The sequence below is a fragment of the Papaver somniferum genome, chromosome 6, assembly GCF_003573695.1.
Source record: "Papaver somniferum cultivar HN1 chromosome 6, ASM357369v1, whole genome shotgun sequence".
NCBI lineage: Eukaryota > Viridiplantae > Streptophyta > Magnoliopsida > Ranunculales > Papaveraceae > Papaver > Papaver somniferum.
Window position 1 is genome coordinate 129,063,961 of NC_039363.1, and position 20,478 is coordinate 129,084,438.

General features: G+C 34.9%; 1 long non-coding RNA gene across 1 annotated transcript; it reads right to left on the minus strand.

The window, feature by feature from the left end:
- Positions 1–15,033: 15,033 nt before the first annotated feature.
- LOC113289268 lies at positions 15,034–18,660 on the minus strand. The gene is made up of 3 exons (XR_003330942.1): positions 18,340–18,660; positions 16,267–16,351; positions 15,034–15,264 (listed from the first exon to the last, which is right to left on the minus strand). It is a non-coding gene; the product is annotated as an uncharacterized LOC113289268 (long non-coding RNA).
- Between the last annotated feature and the right edge of the window lie 1,818 nt (positions 18,661–20,478).

A 20,478-nucleotide genomic window follows, 5' to 3' on the forward strand; every position in this document is an offset into this window, starting at 1 on the left:
GCACAACCTGTGATATTTCAATTATATAACAAAATATAATGCGGAATAGAAATAACACAGACACCAGAAATTTTGTTAATGAGGAAACTGCAAATGCAGAAAAACCCCGGGACCTAGTCCATATTGAACACCACATTGTATTAAACCGCTACAGACACTAGCTTACTACAAACTAACTTCGGTATGGACTATAGTTGAACCCTAATCAATCTCACACTGATTCAAGGTACAGTTTCGCTCCTTATGTCTCTGATCAGGATACTATGCACTTGATTCCCTTAGCTGATCTCACCCACAACCAAGAGTTGTTACGACCCAAAGTTGAATACTTGATAGATAAATCTGTCTCACACAGAAAAGTCTATGGGATTGAATAAATCTGTCTCCCACAGAAATACCCAAGAGTTTTTGTTCCGTCTTTTGATAAATCAAGGTGAAACCTACAGGGTCTCGGGAAGAAACCTAAGGTTAAAGTAGAATCGACTCTAGCAAACTAACTAGTATCACACTGGAGGTGTGGGGATTAGTTTTTCCAGTTGCTAGATGTCTCCTTTATATAGTTTTCAAATCAGGGTTCGCAATCTAAGTTACCTTGGTAACAAAGCATTCAATATTCACCGTTAGATGAAAAACCTGATTTCTCCAAGCTAATATCTTTCAAACATTAGATCGAAACTTAGCTTTTCATACACAAATGAAATGTGTTTCATTTAGGTTTGAGTAACCGTACCTAAATGTGTACACTTGGTTGGTTCACAAATAGTTAACCGAGGTTAGCCATATGATTACTTTCGTATCAACCATATTCATCTTTCTTATAACTAGTTCAAATGACTCGTAAGAACTAGTTGATAGAGTTTTTCAATTGCTTAGGTCTTTATTCATAGACACAATTGAAACAAAATCGGTTTGATTCACTTGAATCAATTCATGAACAATATAGCCACGGTTTACAAAGATTGCATTCCTTATTGATTTATTGTTTTAAGTTCATGAACTTCCGATTTGAGAAATAACCAGCTTGAGTACGCGTACGGGTACGTGTACCTTAGCTAACCGGATTTGAGTTTGGAAACTCAGCAGAAATTTTCGGTTCGAAAACTTCCGTGAGTACGCGTACCTAAGGTGACTGGTTTTCTAGTTTGTAAACTACAAACTCCAGTAGAAATTTTTGGTTAGAAAATTTCTGCCAGTAAGCGTAGCCAACCTGTCTCTTTTACCAATGTCTCATGCACAAGTACACACAATTGGTTTCCGGCACATGGATTTATACACTAATGTGCGAACACACTATATATGCTTATATCCATAGTTGGTTACATAATCTCAACTCCATATTTCAATCATTGAAACATTCTTCTATAATGTTATAACAATCGTTATTCACGACTACCGTCATCAAAGCTATTTTCAAGATTGAAACGTCATCATGAATTTCGTCACGGATAAAGATGAAAAGTGGTTAAAGCGAAAGCTTACCGACACGTATTTCGAGAAAAAGATAGGCGAGTAAATTCGGCTCGAAATAGCAAATTTTTATGTATGAGAACTATCATACTTATACGACTTTGTCTCAAGAGTAGGAGACAGAGAGATATACTTTTGAGTGATAGATAAGTTCAAATCTCCACATACTTTTTGGTCGGAAGAAGTTCCACTGGTTCCTCGAGTAGTTCTTCGTCTTCGTAAGATGATCACCATGGAGTCTGGAGCTCAACTACACTAATCTTTCCTAAAACGAGACTTAGCTATAAGTAGATTATAAATCAAGACATATAGTTTTGACAACTAAACTTGAAAAACATGCTTGAGATAGCAACGTATGCGAGTTCGACCGAGCAGTGCTCTAACAGAAGGCTTAGTTTCAAATTCGGATAGATCCTTCCTGCACTGGTAAGTGATTTTCTCCGGTGTTGAATTACTTCCATTGAAAACTTTGTCTCATCTTTCCGTCCATATGCACTATGCAGCTATAGTTATGTTGCACACATATCCTTCTTTAATTTGATTGGCCAGTAATTTGTCCATCCAACTACAAAACCATGCTTGTAAGTTATTACCTTGATGTATATGAATACCCAAGGTATCAAACCAAACTTTCTTAGCTAACTGATATTCCAAAATGATGTGAGCTGCAATCTCAGGTACTTGAGAACAAAAAGAACAGTTCATATCTCCATTCTGGATAACATAATAAAGTTTATCTCTTGTGGGAAGTATATCTTAGACGCATTTCCACAAAAACTAATTGATTCTAGGAAGTAATAGAAGCTTCCATAGTTTTTTGAATATTCCTTGCATTCTAGTTCCCACAGAATGATTTAGATTCTTCTCCTCAAACATTTTCCTATAAGCTGATGATGGTATTTTTCAATGATGTTGTAGTAAGATGATTCGTTCACTCAGATTTTTTGAGAATTTGTTTTAAGACTTAATAAAGAAAATAAGGAGAAATATATATACACAATTTGTCACAAGATGAAGAGACGCTGAGACGCGGGATTCCACTACTTTTCATATTGTTATGGTTTAATCATTAACTCTAGACAATATAGCTCAAACAAAAGAAGTTGTGACTCTAGTTCTTTGCCAAAAATAGATTTCGTAAAATATTATTTGTAAGTTAAAAGTATGACGCATCTAAAGTATTTAGAACTAAGCATGCGGCATCTAACAAAATAACAAATAATTAATAGAAATCATAAAGCAATTAAATCTATGCAAAAAGTCAATAAAAGGATTAATTCATTTACCACAATCATGAAAAGTTGCTTCCTCCGTTGTCCCAGTGTTTGGGTTTAGCTTCTCATGATAAATACACACTCAAAAATATAATTTATAGCTCAAATGGTGTTTTTATTAAAGAAAACTAATAATACAATGAATCTGCAACGCTGTCTCTCTATTTTCTTCCCCAGACTCTCGATGTCCCCTCTCTGGCTCCTAGGAATCATTTATATACCCAACAGTCAAGAAATATTTTGAATAAATGCTCATAATCTCCTCAGTAATGACATTAAACTCGAGAATATTTTCTTTATTCTCACGCGATTCTGAGTTGGCAAAGAAATTTCTTTTAATCAATATAATATAATCCAGAGAATAAAATCTTCTTGTTTTAGTCAAGTATCTCCCATAATAAATACAACATATATGTACTTCCCATTCTTGTTTTGTCGACAATAAATGGAGATTTTCCTTTTTCTCCGAATCTGAATATGTTACCCTTCATGTTTTAGTCAAACAGGGTAATGCCAACTCATTCCCATGCAAAACTCTCCAAATCAGCACGTATCTTCATGAACAAAACCTTGAAAATATCTTCACAACTGTTTTCTTCAAACCAAGAATATATCCTTCCTTTTACGAATCAAAGGCAATTATTGCCCCTGTTTTACTGTTACAGCTCATCACCAACCAATCCATGCCACAAATCTCCAAAAAAAAGTCTCATAAAATTATAACCAAAAATACGCTGTTGAAGCCAAAACTTTCCCGCCAAATTCTGTTCATTCCGTGGAGAAGAAGATGGTTCTCCCCCTAACAGAAATGTGGTGCGAATATCCATGTGGTGTGCATAGTACATAGGGTGTCCCTTAACCAACACTGAGAGTTCGAATAACACGTGTCCTCCGGGGTGCAAAAACCACTTTTCGAGCAACTTTTTCCACATAAGTGTTTATTGGGCAAAAATACCTACAAGGACATAAAATACCATAATTAATACATAATCGAGCACTAACAGTACAGAACATTGAGAACAAAATAGACACAAAAATGCGTCTATCAAATACCCCCAAACTTATTATTTGCTAGTCCTCGAGCAAAACTAAAAATTAAAACCGAGTTAATCTCGGGTGGGTTTATCAGAGGTGTACCCACAAAAACCATAACTTCTAATTGGTCACAAGTATCCAAAGATCTAAGAGGACATACATATTCTCAACCTATCTCCAAGTAACTAGAATGCCAGGGAAATTAAAGGTGTCAGCTCTAAAGGTGACTGAAGAAAATGGGAGACATATCCGCAACACTGCTAGATAACGAGATATCCGCTACATATCTAGATAAACATTGTAAGATGCGTCCGCTGCTTTACAGCTGGATAAGATTAGGAGAGACATAAAGATGAGAGGGACATCTGCTACACAGCTGGACTAATTACGTGTCATGAGTTAAACCGGTGCTAGAAAGATCTTGTGCCAGATTGAAAGCGGACTAACAAAGCAACCAAAATGAATCTTTCTTCGACTCTCTCATAGTGCTCAGTAGAAACAACGTCTTCTTCGGTCTTCAACTGTTGATGATAAACTCTCGAACCTCATAGAACCTTGACAATTAACTCTTCTCTTCGATTTCTTGCTTGACTTATAAATTTCTTCTTCCCTATGGCCTTATTGAACAAAAAGAACGTAATGATGTTTCATTTTTCATTTTTTTTTTCCATTTTTCATTTTTTTTTTGAGTACAAAAAATTACAAGACAAAAATTTACAAGGCCATGAGAGAAGGACTTTAAAAACTTGGATCTTCGCAATTTAAGATGTCTTGGTATCATGAATTCCAACAACTTATATCATTTTCTCTTACAACTTCTTGTAACTAAGTCTTCAACTTTGATTTTTGAATTATTCTTTTATATTGTTGCTTCTAAACCTTAAACGTCTTCAACTTTCTTCATAGATTTTGATGTCGCTCTGTCTGTTGATGATGATAAGTTTCTACTGAGAGAGAGTCGTAATCCAGTAACTATGATTACATTGTGAGGTTGTTTTGTCTTTCTGGCATTTCCTGACCTACTTGCCTTTCCATCATGGATGGTTAGGTCCATCACGGTTACCCTCTAAAAGGAACAAGTTCTCTCCTGAATTTCAAAGATCTCAATGTTTTTTTCTCTAATGTCTCAATAAGTTGTTATCCCTAGCATTCCAATTTCTATCTTTTCGGTGAGAAACAATATGTAAACTTAGCTAACAGGATACCACGTGACGCTAGAAGTTTCAGAAGTGCAACTAAAAAGTTCTTCCCACCCCCAAACTTAAATCTAACATTATCCTCGATGTTATAAAGATAAAATTAAAAGCATGAACAAGGAGAAATTGTTACCACTTGAAGAAAAAGAGTTAAGGAAAGATATTACCGTGTTGCATGAGATTGGGTTACCTCCCAAGAAGTGCTAAGTTTAAAGTCTTCAGCCAGACATCGGAAGGAATTAGTCACCTCATAGAATCATATAGAAGTATCCGGAATAATTGTGGGTCATCTGGATCAAAAAGTGCTAACCACAAGAAGAGGAAACTGCAACAGACCAAGAAGATACCGAACATACCCTTATTTAACTTTTTGTTTAAGACAACTGTCTCTAGTTGTGGCTCAGGTTCAGGCTCTATAAAAGGGTCTAAATAAAATGTTTTCATAGGCAGGACTTCCTCAAAAGAAGGATTCTTAAGATCAGGTTGTAGAGTCTGGAAATACTCAAGTAGGAACTTAGAAGCACATAACAATAACCTGAACAACTGCGGATCCTTAAAGTCAATTAGACTTGACTCACAAAACTGACCACAATGAAAGAGTTGGTCTTCCTTAAGCAAATGTGTCGACCCTATTCTCCTAAAGTAATTAGGTTTAGTCTCAAAACTTAATAACCGACACATCTTAAAATCAAATGTTCCCACAATTGGAAGAAAAGTATTTGGTGGGAAAACAAAGTCAATCTTGGTATCATAGCCTGGGTTAACCACATCAACCAGAGGATGGGTTTCTAACAACTGAGCTTCTCTCTGGACATCATTAGGTTCAGGAAAAAGTGTACGAAGATAATCTTGTAAAACGGTTGAGGAACAAATGTCAAGTCCTACACGATGGAACTTTTTAAGAGTTAAAGCACACGGAGAATGATAATCACCCCCAAACTTAGAGTTTTCTGTGTCTCTAGAAAGACTAGTCACAACTTCCCTAATTTCTAGGTCATCGGATTCCTGAAAATGGTCAATTGATTCTTCTAAGTCGGGTTCATCCTCACTCATTTCTACGAGTTAATTTTATTTTTCTAAGTCTAATGTTTCTAAATTTCTAGACTCTAAAACAATATTCTCAGAATAAACTCGTTCCTCAAAACTATCATCGGCTTCGTAGACAGGAAATACTACATCATCTAAAACGGGGGTATCTCTAGTCAAATCCTCGTCCTTTTGAATAGGTGAATAATTATAAAAATTATTTGGATTTGAACTAGAAATAATATTATCATCGTAAAGCTTAATTGGAGTAACAAATTCCTGATCACTATGCCTACATATTTCATGTTCTTCATCGATATTATCCTCATCATAATCATCATTATAATAACATGAAAATGATCGAACCTCATCAAAAAAAGTAGTGTTACCAATTCTAACCTCATCATCTTGATTATGAAAATAACTATCCTCATTTTTAAGGGTATTATTGGAAACACTATATTGGAAAGTAAGATTATTTCGAGGAAGTATTTCGTTCGTCTCAGCCATCATCTTGAGGGATTCTTCTATAGAAAGTTCTCTTTCGTCAAAAACTAAGTTATTCATTTCTGCTAACTTGCGTGTTGACACAGCTAATTTACGTGTTGACTCTAGTAAAGAGGAATTATCAGAAGGATCATAAAAAGGACTACTTTTCAATAGTTTCATTGCATCCTCCAAAGACGAGGAACTAGTGTTATAGTCTTCTTGCTCGTATGACCGGTGCGCATGTGGATAGTAATTGGGCTCACCATGGTATGACCCGTAACCTTCAAAAGTTTCGCGTTCCCAATCACTATTCACACTATGGTCATAAAAATGATAATGTCCAAGCTGCTCAGTATGATACTCATTGTATTGGCTATTATAATACCAGTTCGACATCCTAACTGCAGGGGAATTCTAGACAAGCACAAAGAAGGATGACTCGACCACAAAAAGCCTATTTTATCTAGCAAACAAAAAGCATGATGGCTCCACTTAGATTGTTTCTAGACCAGCTTCTAATCCTTCGAAAGGGAATTCGTTACAATTTAAGCAAACCCCTCTGGAATCAATCCGAGTCAAAGAAAGTTGAATAGGGGCGAGGGAAGCTCAGTGGAGCTTTGATACCCAAGGCCTCACCGCTATTACAAGGCGGCGCAGTCACGCATTCAACTCACAGAAACCATCATGAACTTCGAAGTATGCTTAAAAGAGTAACCAATATTTCTCGAATGACTTCCTATTAAGCTCGTTACCCTATCAGTCTCGTTCTAGTCAAAATTTTAGGCTTAGGTTCGCGTTTGGTTTCGTTTTCCTAAGGCGGGCAAGAAGAGAACGGTGATGAAATCCGAACCCTTATCTTGTATGGCCAGGCCTTGCCCTTTACTAGGAAATTAAAACAGCCGTATTCGATTCCTCAACATATATGCATACAAAATCATCTAGTAAATCCGCTGACAGGAGATTCGCGGGTGTTTATAATTCTTACCTCTCGTTCCAGACGGGGGATGAATCGCTGAAGTCGACTCGGGCCACAACTCCAATGTTGTGTACGAACCCGAGGGGCCGAGGTGATATCGTAATCACCGTCCTTCTCTGCAAACAGTTTATTTAAAATTACCCTTCCGTATGGTTTTAAAAAAATAAAAATGTCCAATGTCCAAAAATAAAAAAGTCCAAAAATAAAATAAAAATTACAAAAATAAAAACCTATTTACAGTTTCTAAAAATAAAATAAAATAAAAAAAACTTTATATACAAAAATTTTCTTCTTCACTCCTCTTGAATTCTCCTTTTCTTTCCTTCTTTGGCTTAGCTTTTGTTTTCAACACTTTCTTCTCTTTCTTTAGCTTGGCTCCAAATCTGAAAACAAACAAGAAATACCAAAAGGCTTAAAAAAAGAACAAAAAATAATAAAAATGAAACCTAAAAACAAATCTATAAACAAATCCGCGTCGGCGGCGCCAAAAGTTGATGGTATTTTTCAACGATGTTGTAGTAAGATGATTCGTTCACTCAGATTTGTTGAGAATTTGTTTTAAGACTTAATAAAGAAAATAAGGAGAAATATATATACACAATTTGTCACAAGATGAAGAGACGTTGAGACGCGGGATTCCACTACTTTTCATATTGTTATGGTTCAGTCATTAGCTCTAGACAATATAGCTCAAACAATAGAAGTTGTGACTCTAGTTCTTTGCCAAAAATATATTTCGTAAAATATAATTTGTAAGTTAAAAGCATGACGCATCTAAAGTATTTAGAACTAAGCATGCGACATCTAAAAAAATAACAAATAATTAATAGAAATCATAAAGCAATTAAATCTATGCAAAAAGTCAATAAAAGAATTAATTCATTTACCACAATCATGAAAAGTTGCTTCCTCCATTGTCCCAGTGTTGGGGTTTAGCTTCTCATGATAAATACACACTCAAAAATATAATTTATATCTCAAATGGTGTTTTTATTACAGAAAACTAATAATACAATGAATCTGCAACGCTGTCTCTCTATTTTCTTCCCCAGACTCTCGATGTCCCCTCTCTGGCTCCCAGGAATCATTTATATACCCAACAGTCAAGAAATATTTTGAATAAATGCTCATAATCTCCTCAGTAATGACATTAAACTCGAGAATATTTTCTTTATTCTCACGCGATTCTGAGTTGGCAAAGAAATTTCTTTTAATCAATATAATATAATCCAGAGAATAAAATCTTCTTGTTTTAGTCAAGTATCTCCTATAATAAACACAACATATACGTACTTCCCATTCTCTTTTTTGTCGACAATAAATGGAGATTTTCCTTTTTATCCGAATCTGAATATGTAACCCTTCCTGTTTTAGTCAAACAGGGTAATGCCAACTCATTCCCATGCAAAACTCTCCAAATCAGCACGTATCTTCATGAACAAAACCTTGAAAATATCTTCACAACTGTTTTCTTCAAACCAAGAATATATCCTTCCTTTTATGAATCAAAGGAAATTATTTCCCCTGTTTTACGGTTACAGCTCATCACCAACCAATCCATGCCACAAATCTCCAAAAAAAAGTCTCATAAAATTATAACCAAAAATACGCTGTTGAAGCCAAAACTTTCCCTCCAAATTCTGTTCATTCCGTGGAGAAGAAGATGATTCTCCCCCTAACAGAAATGGGATGCGAATATCCATGTAGTGTGCATAGTACATAGGGTGCCCCTTAGTAACTGAGGTGCCCCTTAACCAACACTGAAAGTTCGAATAACACGTGTCCTCCGGGGTGCAAAAACCACTTTTCGAGCAACTTTTTCCACATAAGTGTTTATTGGCCAAAAATACCTACAAGGACATAAAATACCATAATTAATACATAATCGAGCACTAACAGTACAGAACATTGAGAACAAAATAGACACAAAAATGCGTCTATCAGCTAATTTTACTGAGAAATGTCCATTTATTCCAAGGGTTCAGACCAAAGTGTCTTCATGATGATGGTGAATTGAGATATTCAGAATTAATCTTGTTGTATTAGATTCAAAAAAGGAGAAAATAAGCTGATAATCCCAAATTCATGTGTCTTGAGAAAAAAGTTGATGCACATAACATACTTGTAGTTGAGGTGAAATGAAACTCCATTTTCAGGAATTGGTGGCCCTTCTAGATCCTGAATCCATCCGTTCTTTCAGATCAAGACTTTTTGTTTATTACCAACCCTCCAACAATTGTACCTTTTTATGAAATCCAATTCACTACTAATGCCTCTCCAAGACCATGTTGAGTTACTGTTTTCTTTGGCATTAAAAACCTCCTCATCTGGATAATGTTTAACTTGTAATGATTTTCCACAAATGGAAGTACTATCAGTGCACATCTTCCATGCTGATTTAGATAAAAGATCCCTATTAAACAAGTGAATATCTCTGAAGCCCAATCCCCCTTCTTCTTTGGGTTGATTAACACTCCTCCATGTGATGATCTCTCTACCCTTGTTTGACTTCTTATTCTTCCAAAATTTTTGCAAGATTGAATTCATCTTTGAAATAGTTGTGTCAGGTAGGTTGAAACTGCTCATATGGTGTACGGGAAAAGCATTGGTAATATTACTTATCATTACCGATCTTCCAGCTTCAAACATATTTACATCTCTCTATATTAATAATCTAGTTTCCATCTTCTCAGTGAGAATAGAAAAAAGAATTTTTTTTTTATTCCTTCCTATAAAGAAAGGAAGACCCAAATATTTCTCTTTTTTAATATCAAGTTCTTTGACTTGTAGAATACCACTGATAATTTGACAGAGTGAAGGGCACATATTCTTGCTAAAGAAGACTGTAGATTTATGAAAATTAGTAAGCTGACTTGAGCATGCACTGAATTCCTCAATCACTTGAAGGGGCTTGTTGACTTGAAATAGATTTTCCTTACATAATAATAGGAAATCATCTGCAAAAATTAAGTGATTTATCTTGGGAGCATATCTTGAAATCTTCATACCTGTGAGCTGATTAGTAATTTCATGGTGGTTCAGTTGTCTTGAGAAAGCTTCCATTGCTAAGATGAATAGGTAAGAGGAAAAGAGGATCCCTTTTCCTAATGCCTCTTGCATGTTTGAATGATTTAGAAGGAAAACCATTCACCCTAATTTTCTTATACACTGATAAATGAGCTGACATAACTTCTCACTGAAACCAAATTTCCTCAGAATTTCAAGAAGGAAGTCTCACTCTAATCTGTCAAATGCTTTTGACATATCCGTTTTCAGAGCAAGATGGCATATTCTTCCTCTTTTCCTTTTCATAGATTTAACCAACTCTTATACTAAACAGATATTCTCAGAAATCAATCTTCCATAAACATAGACTGACTGCACGGGATAAATGATATCTGGCATATGTTTTTTTAATCTGAGAGCAATTAACTTGGATATTTAGTTTGTAAGCTGTGTTACACAGGGCAATAGGCCTATAATCTTCTGGTTTGTGAGATGATGGACACTTAGGAATCAATGCGACTCTAGTGTTATTAATTTTCTTGAGAAGGTATCCAGAAGTGAAGAAAGCTTTTACCATCTTGCAAATATCATCTTTCACAACCTTCCATTAAGTTTGATAGAAGCCGGGGGGAAACCATCTGGACCTTCAGAAGTCCAAGGTTCCATAGTCATCAAAGCATCATAAAAATTTTCATCATTTGGAGTGGAAATTAAAGCATTGTTATCTTCATCTGAAATACAGGTAGGAATATGTTGAAGGAAATGATAACTGTCAGCTAGGCTTGAGGTTGAACTTATCTTCTGAAAATGAGTAACAAGAAGATCTTCAATACAATTCATATATTGACACCATGAACCAACATGTGCTAGTAAAGAATCAATTTTATTTCTTACCTGAAAAAGCGGGAGTATAACAACCACACCCAATATTTCGTTCGACAATCTATATGGACTAACTCCAAGTGTCAATCAATTTATATCAACAACCAAAGGTTGGATTTACCAATTGATTGAACTATGCACAACCTGTAATATTTCAATTATATAAAAACATATAATGCGGAAAAGAAATAACACAGATATCAGAAGTTTTGTTAACGAGGAAACCGCAAATGCAGAAAAACCTCGGGACCTAGTCCAGATTTGAACACCACACTGTATTAAGCCGCTACAGACACTAGCATACTACAAGTTAACTTCGGACTGGAATGTAGTTGAGTTCTAACCAAGTCTCACACCGATTAAGGTGCAGTCACGTTCCTTACGCCTCTGAATCCAAGCAGGACTCCACGCACTTGATTCCCTTAGATGTTATCACCCAAAACTAAGAGTTGCTACGACCCAAAATCGAAGACTTATAAACAAATATTTCTCCCATAGAAAAGTCTATTCTAATAGATAAATTTTTCTCCCATAGAAGTACCTATGAAGTTTTGTACCATCTTTTGATATATCAAGGTGAACATGAACCAATTGATAATCCGGTCTTATATTCCCCAAGAACATCCTAGAAATATCAAATGAAATCTTCAAGTCGTTAACCTATAATGGTTTTGGAAAAACCTAGGTTAAAGGAGAATCGACTCTAGTCGCAACTAGGACACAGGAAAGTATCGGGATCAGGTTTTCCAATTGCTAGAGTTCTCCCTTATATAGTCTTTCAAATCAGGGTTTGCTTACAATCAAAACTAAGATAGCTTAGAAACAAAGCTTTCAAAATTCACCATTAGATGAAAACCTGATTTAAGATTTAAGATAAGTTTGCTTAAAATCAAAACAATATCTCTCTACCGTTAGATAGTCTTAGCTTTTTATACACAAATCAAATATACCTTCATTTAGATATAGGTAACCTTACCTAAACGTGTATATTGAGTTGGCTCAACAATAGTTAACCGAAGTTAGCCATTTGAACACTTTTGTCTTAACCACATTCATCTAACACTTCTAGATCAAATATGATGATCAATCAATTATGAAAGATAATCAAATGAATCTAATTGTGTTACTCATATAGTTGTTCAATTGTTTATATCTCATAGAAGTATATAATAAACAATTGAAACAAATTCGGATTGATTCATGAAAATCAATTCATGAACATTAAGCCACGTTTGCAAAGATTTGCATTCCTTAATTCATAAATTATTTTTTCATGAGTATGAAAACATACTTAACCAATTTCAGAACTTTAACCACTAAGTTTGCAAACGGGTATGAAAACTATAGTTCCGGACTTTGGTCTTGTCCAGCAGTTTGCAAACCAATATGCATACTGCCATCCCGGTCCTTAACTCAGGTAGAACCGTTCGCATACTGGTATGCAAACTTGGTTCCTGAACTTTAACAGTTAAAACCTTTCGCATACTGGTATGCAAACAAGGTTTCCGGACATGAATCATACCACAACAGTTTGCATACTGTGTTGTATCCAGACAAAAGTTAATTGTTCTAAACTCCCATTTCAATCATTGAAACATCCTTAGAAGACGACAATGGCTGTCTCACACATACCATTATCTTATAAGTAATTTTCAAGTGATCGAATGATCAATATGAAACTTTCAGAGTCAACATCAAATGATATTTCTCGCACAACTCTTGTAAGATGTTTCAAGGCAATTTTCACATGATCATCTTTTGACTTATTATTTAGTTTCCAACTAAACTCGTCAAGAATAATGATGAACGTATCTAAAACAAAAAGCTTCCAACACATATTTCGATAAATAGATAAGCGAGATAAACTCGGCTCGAAATATCAAATGTGTATAATATAGAAGTCAATATAGCTATACGACTTAGTCTCATTAGGAGATAAAATAGAACAGACTTCTGAGTGATAGATAAGTTTTAGTCTCCACATACCTTTTGTTGATGAAGTTCCTCCAAACAAGTATACTATAAATCAAGACTTATAGTTGTGCGAGACATAGTTATAAGTAGACTATAAATCAAGACTTATATTTTTGATCACCTAAACTTGACAAACAAGCTTGAGATAGCAACGGTTGCGAGTTTGACCGGGCAGTTCTCTAACAATCTCCTCCTTTGTCAATTTTAGTGACAAAACTATCAATACATATGGATTACAAAATAAACAAACTTTGTAGCTTCTCATCCAACATGATTGATTTCCTTGGTTCTCTTTAATTCTTCGTTACTTCAAGTACTCTAGCGATTCTGAACATGTTCAACTCAGCATCATTGTTATTGAAGATTCGTATCCATAACAATAATCGACAAGTAGTTTTCTTATTGTTATAAAGTGTCATAGTATTATTACACAGCATCAAAGTTGAACTGTATCACAACTTTGACAATAATACTACGGTGATATGTATCACTACCCCTTAGTCAATACTTCCATCTCAAAGTGAAAACCACTCCTCCTTACATAATGATCCGTAAACCATATATATGTAGTTTGAACTACAAAATATTTCTCCCCCTTTTTGTCAATATAAATTGGCAAAGATACGAAAATTAACGGGATCATAATGAAATTCTCAAAGATATTATTCATGACTAAAAGAGAACATATCAATTTGGTTTCGATGATTTCACATAGTCGAAACTTAGTGTACTCATCAAGGAGTTTATAAAGATACAAGATAACTCCTACAATATTCCACAGCCTCACTCCCCAAAAAGATTTGGCCATTAAGCACAAGTTCAATTAAGAACTCTCCCCCATAATATGTCAATCCCAAAAGAACAACAAGAGCGACCTTACTTTTATAAGAAAAGAAGGATTTCTTTGAACATTAACAAATTACATGAAACATGAATTTGTATCCAGAAAACTCGAATAGATTATGTTAGAGCATAGCTCGGTTGAACCCACCAAGCGTTGGCATGTCAAGTTTGGTTGTCATATTTTAGTGAATCAATACGCAATTAAAGAGTCGCTTGATTATATAATAGAGACAACTTCGAATAGGTTAGGATAGAAAGATTAGGATTATGAGACATACAAGTATTACTCGAAGACTTGAAGAATGTGAAGAAGTAACAAGCTACATCGACGACATCATCCTTCCTCTTGAGGTTAGTAATATTGTGACTTGAACTATTTCATTCCTAACGTATCTTTCAAGTCGTGCTATATTGAAAACATAACTGCGAAGCTGTGAATGAGTATACTCTAGTAGACACAGTATTAAGGAATTAGAATACGAAGTATAACGTTATCTTTTGAACTTCGTATATAAGACATCGACATAATCGTATGAATGCTATTATGATTATGTGTATGGGTAAAGGTGAAGATTTTATCATAGGAAACAATATTTACATTTGTTTAAAGGAATTACATTCATGAACTTGTTTTATGAATCGAAAGGGAGATCGCTAGGCTCATTGGTATTGTTATTCATTGCATATCTTTGGATTACCAATATGTGTGAGTTAGTAGAAACGATCATAACTTGTTATGTATCTTGGTAAAACTAGTCATAATGTCTGACTTGTGTATTGGTATGACTTTTATTAGTGTAACCTTTGGCGCCCCCTAAGCTAGCAGCTGACTAATCCAAGAGATTAACTATAAAATGAGGCACTAACAATCTAAAACATCTATTTAAAACACTAAAAAAGAAGTTTTAAACAAAGATTAACCTGAATCTAAACCATCTCTGAAATAAATACAAGAACTCCTCTCAAGTGATACATATTTAATGGTGAGTTGATTTACAAATAAATTATACAACAAAATAAACATAGCGGAAGCTAACCGACTAACGAAACCAACTCCTCAAATCTTTCATCGCCACGTGCACAACTTGATCTGTCTCTGAAAATGAAAATGGGAATTGAGTGAGCACATTATCCCGAAGGGTTCCCAGTAGAAATAATAACTAACTTTCAAGTAATCACTAGAATGATTTAAAGACGATGCAGGTTTTACTGAAAACCGATAAAACACGGAAAACAGATAGTGTATAAATAAAATAGTAAGTTATACTGAAATATAAAAGTCTACCAACCAATCTTTCGGCACACATTCACAACAGTAATAATAGTTAAGCGACGTAATCCTTCGGAGTAGCAAGGCATGACTGTTGTGGATTCTTCAATGATCATTAAATCCCCTTGAGGTTTCCGGCCTCGAAGTCATAAACGATATGTACCTTACCAGTACCTCATTCTACGCGCACTCTACATATCAAGTATCTAAAGAAACTAATGGTAACAACATTATATCCGATAGAAGTGCTTACACAATGGAGAGCCCGTATCCGCCCACGCATAAATCCAACCATCATATATAAGATTCTCAACATAACTCTCTTTAAACACCAAAACATAATATAATAGATTTTGAAAGTAATTTAAAAGAATAACAAACATCCATGTACGAGACATGCGTTTGCCGTACAGAAATAGGGAAAATAATATTCAGTGACACGAGTATACACCTATTAGTTTATTAGTGGCAGCAATTTTCACTCCTTTAGCGCATAAATATATATATAACTTTCGGGCACAGACATCACAAACCAATCAAAAGGAAATCTTCTCCCTTTCATGCTAACAATAAGTAAAGATTGTAACCACTTTTCCAGTCAATGGAAAGAATCACTTTTTGAAAATAAGTAAATACTCCCAAAATACATATATTAGTTGTTTCTAAAGATCCAATCCCATCCCAAAATGTAAAAGAAAACTAGTTTCTATTACACACATATACACATGCATACACATATCATATACTAACAAAGATATGCATGCATTTCATAAGATATAGATTTGTAAAACAATAAGGAATACAAGAGAGTTCGTTATCAATTCCCACCCCTTTTGACGACAAGCCTCGCATACCTTGAGATCCATAATCCAATGGTTCGTTCTTTAGATCGATCGTTGTTAATAAAGATTAACTGTTAATCACACAAACACTCTAATGATTAGCCAAAAAGCTCATAACACAGTTTCATACAATTCTCTAGTTATAGGCTAAGTGAATTATCTAATTGTTCCAATCCATTCATAGTGTTAAACTTTTTCATCTTCTATCTTCAGCACATCTAAAGTTTACTAATTCAATTAGGTTGATTCTATGATCCATTAACTAAGTCTTATGGCTATCTACAATTTTGCAGAAAGAACCAAATGCTAATCCAGACCCCAAGTGGTCCAATTCATCAAAATAGGAACACTAGATTTAAGCTCAGGTCCACTAATCTCGGCCCAATAACACAAGGCCTAGTCCAACTGGTCAATGTCAGGTCAACTGAGTCAACGAGTGAAAGTCCACTGAGTCAAGTCGGGTCAACTGAGTTAAACTGATTCAACTCAGTCAGATACACTAAGTCAGCTGAGCTGTCTGGGCTGACTAACAGGTCTAAGTTCAAGAAGCAGATAAACATACAATCAAAATCACAACACAGCCTTATAACAAAAATGCACTTCTAACTTCAATTACAAATCTTCAGCTTAACCAAATTACAACCCCCATTTCTTAATCTTGATTATCAATCAATTCTATTAACATCAATCATGGTCTGCAACTGCATTTCAATTCACGACAACACAATCAACCCTACATTCATTATGAGATCTTCCCAGGTTTGCACAATCAAACAAAAGAAGCAACACCAACACCATTACCTAAGTCTTGAATCACTTCAATTACCACCAACATTCATATAATTCTAACTGCATCATTTACAACTTCAGACACATACAAAGTAACATTCATGTCCTGCAACAACTCAACACACTCCCGATACTAACCTGTCAATCAAAACCAACACCATTCCAAAACCTTGTACTTCACTACAACCTTATTAAACCAACCACCACTATGTACTTCATTCATATACACAACTTCCACTAACTGTTAGTAATACAATTCACCACTATCTCAACCCCTATACCAGAGTATACCATCAGGTCCATCTTCATGACTCAACATCCTCAGCTTGCATTTAAGAACATTTACAACTCGTTTAGACCACCAACCACCAGTTCAACATCCTCCTAAGCAAGTTCTGTAACAACAATCTTCAGAACTGCCAGTCCTTTACTCAATTCATCTCTCACATGAAACTTAAACCAAACACAACTCTATACTAGAATCACATCTCCATAATAAACTCAACTCAACCACAGTTCATTCACAAACACATAAAATCATTCATCTAATTCTGTTATAACTATGTTTCCTCCACATTAACTACAACCAAAGCCAGCTCTAATACTCCTCACTTAAGTTGCACTCTATATATAAATTCTAATCACCATTTTCAACAGTTGCAACTAATTAATAACTGTTTTCTTCTCAAATTGCAACAACCACAATCACCTCTTAACCCATTTAAGTCTTCAACATTATCCTGGTAACATCTTCTTCATAATCAATTCAACTAAACTCAGCTTCTCTAACTTCTGCCATTGAAGTTCAACTCAACAGTCAAACACCACCACTTCTCTTTCTCAGCAAACACAATCACCTGCAATATCATCTCCACATCCACCAGCACCAATAGACTATTTCTAATTCCATCTGTACAACTACAATTCACCAATTACAATTATCTTCACCACCACCTGTAATATCACTTCACCCAATTTCAGAACCCCATAGAAAACTCTAAATCAACAACCCCAAATCAGTCACCAACCCTAGACTTAACTACCTCTAATCTTCCGCGAATCACCACAAATTAATTCATCTCCTTCAAATGAGATTCTACATCAACAACTCAATTCTATAAACTCTGATATCTAATTCGATTAACAGAGAAACTACAATTAAACCCTATGGAACCATCTATACTTCAATCAAACACAAACCCACCTAATAATTTATCAAAACATCTCAAATTCAAAGAATAAGTTCAATCAATTCGAAACCCTAAATTACCTTTCTTTTGAATCTTCGTCGGAACAACTTCAAACTTTAATTAAACACCAACCCTCATAATCTTCATTTGTAAACAGTCCATTTGACCCCTCGATTCACCTAAGAACTCGAAACAAACCCAAAACCCTAATTTCAACTACAACAGCATCAGCTTCTTCTTCTCTCGAGTTCAATCAACTTCAGTTATAACTTCATCTTCTTCGATTCATTACACTACCTAACTTTCCATGAAAATCTCACACAAAATAACTCAGTTCTTCTGAACTGAGATCGACGTAGAAAAAGAGAAGAAACAGAGAAGAAGAAGAAAGAAGAAGAAAAGAGAAGAATGAGTTCCTCTCGACACGTTTTGGTGATAAAGCCAAATAGAAATATGAAGGCACCCACGAAAAGGATAAGGGCATCCCAGGTCGGTTTGTCAGCAAAAGACTATTTTTCCCTTCGTACAAATCTGATGTTTTCTTCTTCGTCCGGTATCGAATTACACGTTCGAGTAGTCTATTTCGCCTAACTTTTCGAGACCTATCTAACGATACTAGTTTCGTATCTAAATTATTGTTAGATTGATTTCTATTAATTAAAATGGGAATTTTGATAAAGTGACCCATTTTTGAATTAGGGTAAATAAAGTATTCCCGTTTTTTTGCACTTTTCTAAAGTGCCCCGTTTTTTCAAATAACGCTTTTCCATCCAGTTGAATGCAAGGTGGTCGTTATCTCACCTATTAAAAAGTCATATTTATCCTTGAACTATGACCTGAACCCTGAACCTCTAACCCCGAACCATGAACCCTGAACCCTAAACCCCTAACCCTAAACCCTGAACCTTGAACTATGAACCCTAAAACCCTAACCTGAACCCTGAATCCATGAACCGAGCTCGACTAACCTGAAAAAATGAAATACTCCCTCCGTTTCATTTTAGATGATATTCTTAGAGTTTTTACGCATATTAAGAAAATGAGAGAGATATGAAGATTTTCATGTATACCCATAAAAAAAGTCTTCAAACATTAATTTTTATTAGTGTATTTAAAAATAAACTTATAGTTCCAAAAAAAAAGTAATTGTGTTATTGATAGTTTTGTGGAAATATATGAAAACTCTCAAGTATTATGGAACAAAAAAACAACCCTAAACCATCATCTAAAATGGAACGGAGGGAGTAGAAGATAAACGTGACAAGTAAAGGGTAAATAAGTAAAAAATTAGATGGAAAACTAAATTAGATGGAAAACTTAACAGTGGGGGCAGTTTTGAAAAGTTGAAAAAAATGGGGACAACTTATTAAACCGGAAATTGAGAGTGGGGCAGTTTATCAAAATTCCCAATTAAAATCTATGTTAGCTAATCGAGTCATTAGCGGTTAATTCGTCTCTTGATCATCGCTAGACCAGTCAAATAGCGTTGACGAGCTTGAGGGTCCTTACATAACCGATACTTAGTAATCACCTAAGATGGTATGATCGATATTTGTAATTGGTGTAACCGATATTGGTAATTGGTATGACCAATCACAAAAGAGTTGTGTAATCGATCCTTATAATTGGCGCAACCGGTCCTGGTAATTGGTGTAACCGATCCTAGTGACTAGTGTAACCGATCACAAGTAATACCATGAGAATATGGTAACTGGTCCTGGTAATTGACGTAGCCGATCCTGGTAACTGATGTGACCGGTCCCAGTAACCATATTAAGGTAGAACCGATCCTTGTGTTTGGTAGAACCGTAAATCCATGATTAGTGTATTGATATTTGATCAATCACATAGTTGTTCTTGGAATACAGATGAGGCAATTTTAAACTTGTTTGGAAGTGTGGTATAATCAGTTCCAAGATTGTAAATATGAAAAAGGATTTACCAACAAAAAGATGTCGACATACTTTGAACATGTTCAGTAACTCTTATCTTTTATTGTTCAAAGATATTCCTTAATAACTCAAGGAGATCCCAGACCGAAATAAATTAAGAATCTTTTTAATTAAGGTTATTAGTTTTATATTCTTTTAATTACCAGCAATTAAATGCATATCTCTGGAAAATAAAATTGGTAACATGCATTTACTAATTGGAGATTTTCTAGTGATATTTCGGTAATATTGGACAGAGCATTTCTAGGAATTATGAAAACCGAATTT